Source organism: Peromyscus leucopus, chromosome 19, assembly GCF_004664715.2.
Source record: "Peromyscus leucopus breed LL Stock chromosome 19, UCI_PerLeu_2.1, whole genome shotgun sequence".
Taxonomy (NCBI): domain Eukaryota; kingdom Metazoa; phylum Chordata; class Mammalia; order Rodentia; family Cricetidae; genus Peromyscus; species Peromyscus leucopus.
In genome coordinates, this window is record NC_051079.1 from 37095464 (window position 1) to 37110109 (window position 14646).

Consider the following 14646-nt stretch of genomic DNA (forward strand, 5'->3'; position numbering starts at 1 on the left):
AGAGGATTTTATGTTTAATATCACACAAAAATATATGAACATGGAGATGATTGTCTTAGACAGGCAGTGGTTGGGCACATCAGTAATCTGGGTACTCCGGTGGCAGAGGCAGGAAGATTACAAGTTTGAGGACAGCCAGACTTAAAAAGCCAGACCCCATCTCAAAACAAAGTTTGTTAATTATTATTATTATTTAAAATGTAGATTGTTGGTAGAACACTTGCTTGACCTGGGCTTGAGTCCCAGCAACATAAAGATAGATAGATAAGATAGATAGATAGATAGATAGATAGATAGATAGATAGATAGATAGATAGATAGATAGATAGATAAACAAAAGAAGCATTATCTCAATAGTATTCTTGGGTTGTTAATCTCTCCTAATACTAATAATTTTGCATTCTTACCACTTCTGTTCTATGAAAAACTGACACAAACAATGTTTCCGTGTGTGCTTTTGGAGAAAGAGGAAGCTTCCCCCAAGAATTCTGTCATCTCGTTTATGAACTCAAATGGCAAACCAAATTTGCATGTTGTTGATAGAAACCCAAGTCTTTAACCTAAGTATAATGAAATCACATTAGGAGACATGCCGGTCCCAACACCATGGCAACTAAGCTGGTATTGCCTGGAATCTCAGCCATTTGCTCACCTTTCCTCAGTCCAAAATCATTTGAGCTTCACCTGTTCCCACATCAAATTATCCTATAATTGCCTTTTGCATTACAGAGTTCTATCAGCAGCATCAACAGCACCAACTGGCCCCCAGACCTCAGGGATGTAGAATTGGCTCTTCTTTTTCCTCCGCTTGAATGCTCTCAGCAGTGTTTACAGAATTATTTAAAAGAAGGGGGAAAAAAGTCTAAACCTAGAATTGTACTAGGGAGATCATATGGTGCCTTCTTCAGTATGAGGTTCTCTTCAAAGTCCCAAGACTTAAAAACTGCCATGTTAACTTCCTGTTTATAAAACATACCTGCATGGCTTGTTTCTCACTTTCTCAGGGAGAGGATCGAACTTACACAACGGTCTTCACACATTAGACTGAAGATGTGTCAGTTATTTGAAAATTAAAAGCAACTTTCAAACTTTCCCAAATTGACTGGGCGTGATGGTAAAGTAGTAAAGGAAACTGATTCCTCAGCTGAGAAATACTGTTTTCTGTCACTTTCTGAAAGGAACTTCTAATTCTATTTCACATTCGTTTGTCTGTCTGGGCTTTTTTTGTGGCAGAACTGCCCATAACACTTCTTCCCCCATACTATTGGGAAGGAAGTATAATCCTTCCATTATTCCTTTTCTTACACAAGGTCTTGCTAGCAGCCCAGGCTGCCCTTGACCTCTAGTTCCTCCTGCCTCTGCCTCAAGCACACACTAACACACTCAGCTTCAGTTCTCTTCTTAGTGATGAAGGCATTCAAGTTCACAATGTTACCAAAGGTCATGGGACTTTAAAGGGGTCAAAATGAGGGTTGCTGATCAAATGTGTACCCATTTATGAAACCCACTAATAGGCTGTCACATTATGGACCCCCAAAGACTTCAGCAGTCAGTTAAAAGGAGTGCACATCCATACATGTGAATTATTTGCTGCAAAATTTTAAATTATTCGTTCAATATGGAAAGGTAGCCACAAATTGATTTTCCAGCAATTTCTTATTATGAAATCAGATCAGACACTAATAGCCTTTGGCTTAGAGGTTGCCATGGTAGGAATCCACAAACAGCCACAGGTAATTCATGAAGTCTTTCTAAGTCAAAGGTTTTAAACTTGCTTTTAATATTCAAGCAAGTTGATATTTTTGGACCACAGAGGTAGGAGTCAAAAACATCAATCTGGTTGGTTTCTCAGTGTCATCAAACACAAATCTTGTTTGGAAGAATGAATCTTTTGCTCAGACTATAAAATTTCCCAGCAAATAAGCTGTTTTCATTTGGTTTTGATTGTGTTTGAGGTACAGCCTTGTTGTGTTGACCATGCTGCTCTCCAACCTCCAAGCTCAATGATCCTTTTACCTCAGTCTCAGGAGTGTGTATATATATGTTTACCCACACACAGCTCAGAACCCCGTAGGTTGTTCATTTCTTTGGTTGGTTGGTTGGTTGGTGGATTAATTGATTGATTTCTTTTCTATGTTTGTTTTGTTTGGCTTGTGATTTTTCTTTCTTGGAGGGTGCATGGTTTTTGTTGTTTAGCTTTGTTTTTGTTTTAAAGTCATGGTCTGGTTATGTTAGTCAGTTCCTAGCCCTTAAGTGACTGATGGTCTCATAGTACCAACAAGCGATGCTGCCACAAAAGAAGGAAAGCAATCAAATAGTCTTATACAGACAAGCTGCGAATGTTTATATGAAACACACAAACAATTGACCAGGATGTCAAGATAGCGCTAAAGGTGCAGCTGTGGCATTCATATCTTGGCAGTAACCAACAGCGATCTAATTAGACTTAAAACTAATTAAGACTAATTAACTCAACAGAAGGTACTGGAAACCTAACCAACTACCCGAGAATAATGAGATCATGGATCTTAGAGAACCACTGCTCCCACATTCCTAGACCAGCATACTTCCTAACTGTATTCTAAGGACTCATCTTCATGACCACAGACAAATATCACTATCACCCCTCATCAAAGAAGACCTCTTCTATGCAGTCAGATGGAGACTGTAATGGAAACCTACAACTGGTCAAAATACAGAGATCGTGGAGTGCCCAGCTCTAGTTGATAAATTTATAACACAACTCCTAAACCTAAGGCTCAGGACACATAAAAGAAGAGGGACCAGAAAGAGGAGCCAGAGGATCACAGGGAGTCTGCTGTGAGATTGTCTCTCCTAGAAATGACAGGGAAGCTTTATCCATGCTACCTCAACAATATGGCTGCCTAAACAAGAACCAGGCAATAAAGAGGGGAATGGGGAAATAACACGGTGCTATAACCCTGGACAAAGAACTATATAGGCAACTAACGATTGCTGAGAGGAGGATTAGTCTTCCCCAGGGATGAGTCCCCCCAACTGATTATCCAATACCAAGTGGTCAGCCCTGAAATAATGGTATTTGTAATGTGGACAACAGTACTTATAGCTCGTAGAGTGGAAGGCATACAGCAGATTTTTTTTTCTTTCCCTCTTTTTCAGAAGGAGAAAGTGGTCAGCACATCCGGTGTGCAATGGATGAGCCTCATCCTGGGAAAATCACCCTCATGATTATGTTATCTTCCCTGTTGAGTAAATAACAGGCTGCAGAATTTTTAATCAATAAAACACCTCACAAAAGTAGAAAATAACAACAGATAGCCCCATCAACCTGGAGGAACCTCAGAAAAATACAAGATTCAAATTATAAGTCAAGATGACCACACACATATAAACTCAAAAATCTAAAAACCAAATAAAAATTCTTACATATTCAAAAAAATGAAAGAACAATAATCCCAAGATTAAACAGAAAGCAAGTGTAAAAAGGGAAGGTTCTTTGATCAAAGCTACCTGAGATACTCCATATTTATACCAGATTGGTCCCACCCACTTGCTTGCTGCAGTACCACTTTTAATATCGCCTACATATATCACAGTATCCCTTTGTACCCATTCGGTATTCAACACACTTATTTTAATGGAATTCTGTTTTCCCATCCACATTTAGGGATACTGCAATATTGCCTGGCGATGTGGCAGAGCAATTTTATAATGTAAAAAGCCTCCAAAAACATATAAATAAGTATGAGTATATAAGAGTACATATCTAACATTGCATATATAGTAACACCAAAGCCAATGATGATGGTGGTTATATGTTTCATCATTTGTAATGATTTGACATAAGACAGGATAGCTCTGGTCAGGAATGAAGTGATGGGTTAAAGTGTGGGCACTGAGAAACTAAAGACATAAGATCTCAACAGACAGCAGGTACACTGAGTTCTAGAACATGTAAAGACTCTGGCATCAAGAGAGAAAAGTAGAACTAAGATGGATTTATAATTCCAGCAAGTCTGGAAAAAACTCCATAAGGAGCTAGATTTGGAGCCTGGGAAGTTTCTAGGCTTGCTCTTGCAATACAAAGGACATCAGATCTGCTATGGAGGCAGATTGTGAAACATCCTAGAGTAAAATTAGGCTATCTATCAAGTCAAGACAAGGAAAAAGCTGAGCCAGAAAGATGTTCTGAGCCACTCTACAGGGCTCCCATATGTTAGTTATCTGTTGTACTTTAAGTCATTGGCTGTTGTGGAGTTGTTGTGAAAACAGAAAACAGAAAAAAATATTAAAAGACTTTATATGTTAAGGCTACAATCTTAAAAAAATTTAAATCCAGACATCATATACTAGCAACCTTGCCCACAGATGTACTCTGGTTGGTCAGAAAAAGCATAAAAATGAATAAATAAAAAATTCAAACATGCAATAGTCTATGTGGAGGTTAATTAGAATCACCTAGGAGACAAGTTTCTGGGCATGACTAAGAGGGGTTATTTTCATTAGGTAAACTGAGGTGGACAGATCTACCCTGACTGTAGTAGCACCAATCCAGGGGCTGGGGTTCTAGATCTAATAAACAGGACATAGGGAGTTGATCACTAAGTTTGTCTCTTTCTGCTTCCGAACTGTGGATGGAGTGTGACCAGCAGCTCCAGGCTCCTGCCGCCATGCCTTTCCCACCACCAAGAATTGCATCCTCAACCTTTGAGCCAAGAGAAGCCCTGACTTCCTTAAACTGCTCTGTCAGAGCAAAGTGTAAAGTAATTAATATTGTCACCAGCATTTATAATGCAGATTTCTGATTTGAGTTGAAATCCGAAGACATGGAAACACAGGCAGGGCCTCCATTGCAGACCCTGCAGGAACAGTGGAGCCCCTGATTGGCTGCGGTGTGGCAGATCTTCTGTTGTTTACTGCAGTCCCCAGGCTGGTGGCCCCATTCAGGAACCATTACCCATGATCTAAGCTGGCACTGGACTTTGCTAATCTGTTTGCAACTTTAAGAGGACAATAGCTGTGGCCATAAGCTGTGGAAGAGGTGAACCTCCCAAGATGAGTGCATGAGAAGGGATGCAGAGTAGCAAACACTTCACTCCAATATAGGAGAAGTGGGAAGGAGCTCTACTCAAGTCTTCAAAATTATCTGATGACTTTCATTTTATTGGCATACATTTATCACTTCTGAACCAATGAGAACCATGGGAAAAAAATATCTGATTACATAAAAGTTCCATTTTGTGAATTTCAATGACCCCTCTGAATTTTTCATCTTTCTTATTATTTTTCCTGACCTTCCTAACATCTCAACTGAGTCAGCTCTTTGGGGAGCAGTTGTGGGTGACCACGAGCTGGTGACCTAGCACAAAAGAACACAAGAGGCAAAGGGTACTGCCAGTCCAGTCTAGAAAGCAGCCAGGAAGACTGAGAGGGTCCTAAAGTTAAGTCAAGTGCTGCAGCTGATCACAGTTGCAAGCAAAGCAGGGCTGTGGGAAGAAACATACAGTCATGTTTATGTCTTCCAGATGCATAAAGACACCCTGCACTCACTGCCCCCAGAACAAGAGACAAACAGGCCTCTAAGGAATATCAAAACGAATAAGCCCTGCTAAAAATATCTCTGGGGCAAGAGAAGAAAAGGGAATGTGGGAAGCAGGTACGTGCTATCAGGCCTTCTTAATATCGATTTCTTGATGCTGGACATCGGAAGAAGCCCAGTTATGGGTGACCTGACTCCTCATGGAGCAGTCTTGATCAGTTGTTAACATCTCAGTCAAGACTCCCCTTTCTAAGAGGATCTCAGCTTTTCCCACTGGGGCCCAGAGCCACTGCAGAGTAAGTGACATAAAACAGAAGGGAAGAGAACAAACTAAGATTCGTCATGGTTCTAATTAGGTAACTGGAGAAGTGGCCACTTTCATGACTGATGCAAGACAGTATCAGAGCATCCTGGCTTAGAGAAATACCAGGTTCCCATGGAGCTTCTGCGGCACCCTGCTCCTTTCAGAAGGTAAAAGCAGGATGCTTTCATATACTGTGGGATAAAGAAAGAAAAGGCAGGGTGAGAAAATGATCGTCACCTGCCTGACCATTTCCCCTGCATCCTTCATTTGGAATGATGACCTTTAGGCACTCCAAGATGAGGGCATGTAGCTATCAAGAAACTTGTCACCTAGAGCCTTGTGCTGTTTAGTAACCAAATGATCTTGTACAAGTCACTGCAACCTCCTAACTTCAGTGTAAGCCTCTATCAAATGAGAAGAACCGAAATTGAGCCACATAACTCTGTAGAAGTGAAGGATCCAATAAGACACAGTAAAGAACACATTTTTATGGGGTAGAAGATGCTTTCCCATGCAAAAACGATAATGTGAACGGGCGGCTCCATAAATGGACTAAGGCTTAGGTCGGAATCACTCTAGCTGCTGGGTGGGAAAGCATGCAACAGGCACAGAAAAAGAGCAGCAATGTCAATTGTCCTGGGGAGAGTCGTAGCCACCCCATGGGCAACACTCAAACTGAGTGACCCATTCAAAATCACTTTTAAAGGACCCAAGGGAAGGTCACGGCACTGAGGTAGCTGGCCATGGCTGGCACTATGCGTGCTCAGCATTATTAACTCAGAACAAGAACGGCCTCCTCTTGCCTCATCTCCTACCACATAAACCCCAGCACACCCCTGCATATCTACTGAATGTCATGAGAAGCATTTCTAAAATGAATTATTAGTTCTAATGCTCTGAATTAGACCTCTTGGGTTTTAAAAAACGCTGCAACCTGAAGCTGGGTGTGAAATGAATAGCAATCAAATATCCTGTCTGAAATCCAACGTGGAACTGTTCAGAAGTCTGTGCTTCTTGGAAGTAACACTTGTAATGCAGCCTCTAGCCAGACTACATGCTAAAAGGAATCATTGGTTGAAAAGACAAAAGGCATTTTATGAAGCTGCTTGACAGTCCAATGCTGGCTTTGAAGGTAGGATGTGCTTTTGGCCAAGTGTGAAAATGTTGAATCATCCTTATTCTCGGGTCTTTGTTGCATCTGGTAACTTAACTTTTAAATATTCTACTAACACTTGAAACACACGAAAGATCACACATAAAATATATATACTATGATGTGTGATATCAAAAAAGGTCCCACCTCAGTCTGCCAACTGCAAAACTCAAACCTGTTTTAGTAATGGAAATAGAACAAAATTTATCTTACGGTGCCTAAAGACATCATTCCTGAGAGAGGATAGAGGGTCGCTTGTAAAGCATCGAAAAATAGTTTTCTCTTGCCCACCTTTCCCCTCTTTATCCCTTCTAGTGGTAAAACGGACAAGTGAAGAAAAAGTTCAAAACGAAGGCCACATTCAGACACTAGTAATGAACCAGTTGACAAGATACTCTGGAAGACGAACCATATCAGACAAAACATTTGCTATCTTCATATATTAAGAAAAATAAATCAATTCTTAACTGGGGACAAAGACCTAAAATCTGTCTTTTTCTTGTTTCAATAACACGAACTTAGAATCAGTCTAGAAATAGGTAACTCACTCCAAGCATTGCTTTCTAATTGTTTGATTTAGTGTATAAACTACTTTCTAAAAGAGACCCTGATCCAGCTTGCACATTTCAGTGATTTGCAGGTGGGTAAGACTGAGGCACACCCCTCATCTGAGTTCACTCTGTCTATTCTCAACCACAGTAAGCTACTGTCCCGGGTGTGATTGCCTAAGTCCTCTGGATCGTACACTCCACTCTGAGTATCTTTATCCTGTGACTCAGCTGCGTCTCAGGTTCTGGCTTTTCACCAAGAAGCTCTGTCCTGGCCTCCCAGATACTGAGCTTCTGTACCACAGCAGAATCAGAACAGCACAGCCAAAAGTCAAGCTGTGTAACCCAGAGGAGATTTATCACCCTCTGACCTTCCAACTTCCTCAGCAGAAGCAACAGGGAAGCAAACTGGAGAAACTCCAAAGACCATCCCAGTTCCAAATGAGCTATGACTCTGAAGTTTTTGTGCTTCCCTTGAGAGGGCGGGAGGGAGGGAGGAAGAAGAAGCTCGCCCACCCACCCCCACCTCTGCCTTCACATGCCAGTTTCTTCTGAGCTAATCCGTTGCGTTCCCAGTTTCTAAGGTATTTGTGGATTCTCTTTAGAATTAGAAATTAATATTCTTCCAACTTGGATCAATATCTAAACAAAAAGGAGAGTAAATCAAAGTCATTCTGAGTCCTGCTTCTCTAGAAGAGAATCAAAGCTGGTCTCTTCACAGGGTGACATTCACTCAGATGTCTCCGCAGCTTCTCCGTGAGGCACAGTCACATCGTATGATGTTCTGCATTAGAAAATAGCTAATTAACTCGACTCTCCAGATCCTTCCATTTTAATCATTCCTATCCTACTGAGAAACTGATACTCGAGTATATCCTTAGAGGTGCTGTGAATGTGAAATGCCCCCCATAGATCCACATGTATGCGCACTTGTTAGACAGTCGTTGGCACTGTCTGGGGGTTGTGAGACCTTTCGAAGGTGGAATTTTGTTGAGGAAGTATATCACTGTCTCACTGGGGCAAAGTTGGAGGGTTGTGTGGTGCCTCCCTTCTCTGTCTTAAGCGCAGGTAAAATGTGATCTCCCTGTTTCCTGGCTGCCAGCCCCACCTCGGGCTCCTGCTGCCAAGCCTTCCCCACCATAATGGACTCTATCCCTCTGGAACTGGAAGACAAAGTAAACCCTTTCTTTGCTAAATTGCTCCTGGTCACTGTATTTCATCACAGCAACAAGAAAAGAAACTAACTCTGATGTCAAACACTTGTCACAACAAATACCTTTAAACAGGTTTCAGACACAGCAAAACAGGCATTAGTCACCATTTGCAATTTTTTTTAACAGAAGTTCTATGTACCAAGCTTTCTTTTGGGCCACCAACCAGCTCCCAAATCATGACATGGAGACTTATTATTGGCTACAAATTCTTGTCCTTATCTTAGCTGTTATTTTGATCTGTTTCTCTTTATCCATATTTTGCCTTGGGTACCTTTCTGTATATCTTACTTTCCTGCTGTCTCCTTGGCTGCCTGACTTCTGGCACCCCAGCATGTTCCTCTCTTTCTCCCTCATCCTCTCCTCCTTCTTCTTCTTTTCCTAGATTTTTCCCCCTACTTATTCTCTGTGCCCACCAGCCCCACCTATCCTTCTCATGCCTAGCTGTTGGCCATTCAGCATTTTATTAGACCAATCAGGTGCCTTAGGCAGGCAAGGTGAAACAAATGCAACACATCTTTACATAATTAAACAAATGCATCACAAACAAATGTAACACATCTTTACATCATTAACAAAGGCAGCAGAAACAAATATAACACACCTTCACACAGTTAAAGTAATATTCCACAGCATAAACAACTGTAACACATCTCTGCCTAGTTAAAATAATACTCCACAACAGTTCTACCTCATTACTTAGGAGTCATGTGTTATTCCAGTGAAATTCAAATTGTTCCTCCTTCTTTTACAGACCTCTTCCTCACCTCAGATGAGAGTCTTAGGACCTATAGCAGAGTGTGGGGACAGACTCAGACACCCACACTATCACAGGGTTCTGTTGTTTTATATCTGAATAACTTTTCCTCTAATTATGAAAGCATCAGTTCAACTCAAATAGCAATCAAATTAGTAATCACCATGAAATGAGGATGAATCCAGAATAAAAGCATGTTTCTTCATGGCCAGACTCACTATAGTGCCACACTGCGGAAAAAAAGTCTTCAATGCAAAATTCATAAAAATCTGAAAGGCAATTTAACTCACTAATGGGTCACTCTGTGTGGTACAGAACAGTTTGAAGTTCTCTTGATCTTCATCCATGTATTTGTAATGGGGCCCTCATCGTGACAGCAGGCAGCTGTCATTCAGTCTTCCCTCTGCCACCTTGGCCCACCTCCTTACCCTCTTTTTCTTCCTTCCTCTATGGAACCCCAGGATTCAGTCCAAACTGATTCTTCTCTGCCAATTGTCCAGGGTTTTTTTTTTCTGAGCTAAACCCCCTTTCTACTTTTAACTCTCTATCCTTTCCAATGCAAAGCCAATGTCAATTTAGCCTGTTTTGTCTCTTTTAATTTGCAGATCTATCCATTACACTTCTAAGCAAAGCCCAGACCCATCACTAGTCCTGATAGTAAAAGATTCTTTCTATTCAGGAGCTGGGGATGGGGAGCTCTGTGTATATCTGCAAGCCACAGAGGAACTCAGCATCACTCTCACCCCTTCTACTGATGTTCTTGTGTGGCTGGTGCTTGACACTGACTGAGGTATCCTAACAGAATGCACTTGTGGTGGTTCCAGCTGCTGTTGCTGCTGTCTATAAAGGCCCAGAGGTTTGTAGAAAGACTCAGCATTCCAGGTAATGTGGTCACAGCCAAAGACATAGTCACAGAAGCTTCCTGGACTCTGGAAACCTCTTATCATCTAAACTCTTTAAATCAGTTGACAGGAGGCAGCCTCCCACTCCTTTCCTCCAAGTCCTTTCAAATTCTATATAAAATATTTCCCAACTGAAATATTGAGCTAGAATGGTTTCTGTGTCCTTCCCTTAAATGTCTAATATTAGGAAATTAGAGACAAAGAGAGCAGAAACCCAAAGACAAGAGGAGTAGAGAATGCTTTGCAGGTATCTTCAGTATGGACGAAGAAAATTGTAACACAATGAAGTTGGCTTTCATCATCCCGAATGTGAAAGTAAAAACCACAGTGAGAACTATTGCGCACTAAGATGCCCAAGTGTTAAAAAAAAAAATAGATACTACAGATGAAGATGCTGGCCAATTAGAAAGCTCATGTACCTGGAGTAGTGGTGTCAAATTGGGAAGCCACTTTGGAAACAGTTTGGCAGTTTCTCAAAATATGATGGTCGTTTGAATGAGAATGGCCTCCAGAGGCTCCTATGTTTGAATACTTGGTCCCCAGTTAGTGGCACTGTTTGGGAATGGTTAGAAGGTGTTGCCTTGTTGGAGGAGGTGTGTCACTGGGGGATGGTTTTGGGGTTTCAAAAGTCCATGCCATTCCCAGTTAACTCTTCCTCATGCTTGTGGATCAAGTTGTAAGCTCCCAACTACGGCTCCAGTGCCATGCCTGCCTGCCTGCTGGTCTGCTGCCATCCTTCCTGCCATGATGACCATGGACTCACCCTCTGAAACTGTAAGTCCCCAAAGAACACTTTCTTCTATAAGCTGCCTTAGTGATGGTGTCTTATCACAGCAATAGAAAAGTAACTAAGGCAACCATTATAAAATTGTCAGATGACCCAGCAATTCCACTTGTTGGTAGGTTTATATTCAAGAGGAGTGAAAATACATGCTCATACAAAAATATGCACAAAAAATTGTTCATAGAAAGATTAATGATAATAGTCAAAATGTAGAAATACAAATGCCCATCAGCTGATACCCATACAAGTTCAATGTACTCTCTCTGTACAATATGATACTATTTGGCAATAAAAATAAATGTGATGCTCACACATGCTATTGCATGGATAGACTTGAAACATTATGCAAACCGAAAGCAGTCATTCACAAAGGACCACACATTGTGGGATTCAGTTTAAATGAACTGTCTATCATAAGTAAATACACAATGACAAAAGCCCATCAGTAGTTGCTTAGAAACAGGGAAATGGGGAATTTGAGAAATGCTGGATGAAGAGTATGGAATTTCTTTCTGGACAGAGGAAAACACTCTCACAGTGATTGTGGGGTTGGTGTACTCTCTAGGAATGTGCTAATGCTGTTAGCTATATATTCTCAATGAGTAAATTGTATGATATTAATACTATTTCAATACACCTGGTTTTTTTTAAGATGAAAAACAAAATGAAGCCATTATTTTGGTTAGGCATGAGTAAGGAAAGAGAGTACTGAAAGACAGGTTGGAAATGGAGACCACTCATAGACATCTTCAGAATTCTCCTGCTTCTACAGTTTCCAGAAAGTTGGAAATGAGGAATCTGTACATTGGGGAAAGTCTACTCAATATTAATATGATCTAATGTACCTTCTATATCAGTGATCCAAGTTAGCTTTTCATCTCAAGATCTAGGTTGGAAATTATTTGCTACCAAGACTTAGACATTAAATGATAAAGACATAAAGCCACTGGATGGACTGACTGAAACATAGGGGCAGATTTTCTCTGAAACTTAAGCTCAGTACCCTTATGATAGTTGATTTTAATGTCAACTTGCTACAAATCAGAATCACCTAAGAAGGGAGCCTCCCCTGAAGAGCTGTCCTGATTGTCTTTGACTGATGTGGGAAGGCTCACCTTGTCTGTGGGTGGCGCTTTCAGGTAGCAGCCCAGGTACAAATCTTCCTTCAGAAGGCAGGTTATTCCTGCCTTTTGCTGTCATGGCCTTTCCTCTTACTACCCAAGTTGATTTGCTATGTTGTTGTTGTTGCTGCTGCTGCTGCTGCTGTCCTTCACTACTAACAAAGCCAGAATTTCTAAACTTTCATCATTGAATAGGGACCAGCAGCTCTCCAGGATTTTTCTAGACTCCTAGCACCAAATTTGGACTACTGAAGTACCTTAGCTTGTGGACTGAGTAACTGCCAGTTGCGCACCTGTCCCCTGCTACAGTGAGAGACAGCTATTTTTGGAATACCCCAACTGTTGAGGCAGCCAGCCCCGAGGACTGGGTAACTACAGTATTCTCAGCATCTCAGGTGTGATTTGGCTATCATTATTATTTTAAATTTCATTTAATAAATTCTGAGATATATATGAAGAGTGGTTCTGGAGAGGCAGAATGGTAAGAATGAGTTTCTCTAGTGGGATCAGTGGTGTATGGAACCAGTTCTATCACTGGATAGAGCCTACCATCGCTAAAAGGCTCCTCAGACAGTATGCCAAGCACTGAAAATCCATGAAACTCTAAATCCTTCTGCCTCAGCCTCCTGAGTTCCAGAATCACAGATGTGAGCCATCATGCCTAGCCCAAGATATCTTAAGCATTTTGCTATCTAATCTGACAGTATACTATCCTGTCTTTCATAACAGAGAGGTAAGCATGGAGTGAGTATGGGAACAACTTGAATCTGCCATGGGGTAGCAGAAACTGTCTCCTACAGTAGTGCTCCACTTAACCATGCATTCTAAAATTTAAATTTAGAAGTTTAGAAATTACATTAAAATCAAAATGGATCAAAGGGCCAGATGTTGCAGGCAGGATGACTAATCAAACAGTGCCTGCTCAATGGGAAGTAATTACTCTAACATTAGCTTTACAGTGTTTAAACAACCATTTCATTATATTTTTTTCTACACTGTTTAAATTTTCTCGGCATTTCTAATGCATCATTACATCTGCCTTGCATTTAGATAATACATGGCATTGCTATCCATTAAAAAGTCCCTTTTCTCTTTCATCACCTTAATAAATCTGATTTGGCTTTATTTGCATAAAGTTTGATAAAGAGTGATTCGTTCTCTTGTGAATAGCACACCTTGGATGGAAGCATCTCATTTCTCTCTTGAACTTGACTAAAACCAGTTATTCACAAAGAAATAAGTAGACCTCCAAGTACAACTACTGAAATAGTTTGGGGACAAAGAAGATTTGTGCATTAATGTCACTGTAAAATTACTTTCTTTCTAAGACTGGCGAGGAGTGGACACAATAACCATGGAACCATCTAAGGCATTTTGTCTCTTGTTCCTAAATATATAGCCCAAGGAATTATAGTACAGAACAACATCAAGAATAATAAACTCTATTTTAGTCTGCACTTTCAATATTCACATTTGCCCTCAACACATACAGACCGAGGATGTTGTAGCTCCTGCTCAAGTAAATGGAGTGTAAAGTAATCTCTGGGTGAGATTAGCTAAGATGAAAAGTGGTATGAGGGTATCACATATGCCAGGCAATCAGTTATAGAAGCTACAACTCTGCTAACTTCTCTTGGGAACTTTTTTAAGTATTAAAGACAAATGGGTCTTGTTGGTGAAATGTTATGTGGTGACATTGATCTTGCCTTTTGAACTTAAGGTTTTGAGAATTGAAACTCAAAACCACTGAACAAGTGCCCTTGGAAATGAGAAAAGGAGGGCATGTATCTAAAGCAAAAGAGAATCTCAACTGGGGTCAACTGATTGTACTCTGTGTTTTCAAGAAACATGCCGATATTTGGGCATGGGTCAGCAAGAACAACCCCTCCTCTAAGTCTCATGATAGAATGAAGCATTGGACGCACCCTTGTGAGTTAGAAACTGGCTATTAAGAGTCTGCATGGCTATTCATTCCCCTAAACACAAGCTGCCCGTTTTTGCTTTTGCCATGGGAAAGATGCCATGTATTATGAAGCTTACGAAATCCAAGTTCAAAGTCTTACATTCCCAAGCCATGAAATTTTACCTCCTACACATTTCCCTCCTCTGTTCTCCCTCTCTTCTGCTTCCTCTGGCCTGGAGATCATCATGGAGTCTTGGTCTACAACTTACTTCTGAGTACCATGCTACCCACTCTACTTCATCCCATCCTCATTGGACAACTTGTCACTCATAAACTAGTGGCAAGAGTAGAGTCACTGCCCATGTCTCTGCCAGGACCATGGCCACTGATGGTAACAGAAATCAAAGGTAACATGTATGTTCTTAAAAATAAGAGCTTTGTA

At 40.9% G+C, this 14646-nt stretch overlaps 1 pseudogene; it reads right to left on the bottom strand.

Annotated features, from left to right (window-relative positions):
- Positions 1–3103: 3103 nt before the first annotated feature.
- On the bottom strand, positions 3104–3235 carry LOC114694802 (annotated as a pseudogene).
- Between the last annotated feature and the right edge of the window lie 11411 nt (positions 3236–14646).